This window comes from Helobdella robusta, assembly GCF_000326865.2.
Source record: "Helobdella robusta unplaced genomic scaffold HELROscaffold_13, whole genome shotgun sequence".
In the NCBI taxonomy this organism is placed as follows: Eukaryota; Metazoa; Annelida; class Clitellata; order Rhynchobdellida; family Glossiphoniidae; genus Helobdella; species Helobdella robusta.
Genome location: NW_008703718.1, coordinates 4,186,021 through 4,187,450, shown reverse-complemented (window position 1 = coordinate 4,187,450; position 1,430 = coordinate 4,186,021).

Genomic DNA, 1,430 nt, shown 5'->3' with positions numbered 1-1,430 from the left:
AAACGAACGAATAAATGATGAATTGAATGATTTAACGAATGAATAGAATGAATCAATTAGTGGAGGAATAATTTGAAAGATAGTAATAAAATGAATGAGAAAAATTAAAAAAAAACTAAGCCATACTTCAAAAATCGTCGTTGTTGTTTTCTTCAAATTGTCATCGGAACGATCATCATGAGACCATCATGTGAAACGTGCTGACGCCCACCACAGCCCACCTCTTATCCTGTAAAAAGTTATTTTTATTAGCTTAGTAGTAAATCAAGGAACAAAGGAACGAACGAATAAATGATGAACTGAATGATTAAATAATTAGTTGAAAGAATGAATGAATGAATGAATGAATGAATGAATGAATGAATGAATGAATGAATGAATGAATGAATGAATGAATGAATGAATGAATGAATGAATGAATGGAATGAATGAATGAATGGAATGAATGAATGAATGAATAGAACGAATTAACGTCAATTAATGGAAGAATAATTTGAAAGATTGAGGAAAGAAATGAATGAATGAGAAAAATAAAAAAAAACGAAACTAAACCTTACTTCAAAAATCGTCGTTACTTCAATCCATTGCACCGACCGCACCGACCACCACATTCAGATCGGCACACAAGATTTCATCCGAACTTCTGAGCGTCAGTCGAACAGCCAACGCGCTGATTCTTCCTACACCACACCATCATACGTAAATCATCATGAGACCACCATCTGAAACGTGCTGACTCCTACCACTGCCCACCTCTCATCATTCTGCAGACAATTTTTTTATTAGCGTAGTAGTAAATGAATGTTAGAATCTTAGAAGCAAAAAATTATAAAATGGAAATAATGGCAAATAAATAATAACTGAAAATAATAAAGAGATTAAAATGTAAAAAAAAAACTTACCGTCGTCCATTCGACAAAGGCAGAATGTTGAATGCTTTCCGGTTCCTACGTTGTCCTCCAAAACTGGTGCCAGTCCTCCTCGAGATTGTTGTTGAAACACAGCCCGTGGAATGGAGAAAAAGAAAATTCTCATCAGAAAGCTTAGCGGTGCCTGCATCTCAAATTGCTTAATAAAAATAATCCTATCTACCTATTCAATTACCTTAACTAATCTATATTAAATTGTTAATGGTACGATAGTCGAAAGTCCCCCTTCATTCTCCCTCCTTTGCACAGAGGTTCACCGACAGCCAGGGCACCGGATAGTAAACCATTGCCGTGCGGATAGTAGACTATTGCTGTGCGGATAGTAAACCATTTGCCGTCCGGAAGCCGTGCGGGTAGTAGACTATGGCCACGCCGCATAGTAAATCATTACCGTGCAGATAGTAAACCATTGCCGTCCGGATAGTAAACCATTGCCGGTTCACCACTGGCCACCAAGGCTTACCTCTGACAACGGACTTTGGAATTCAGAGTCTATCGGCT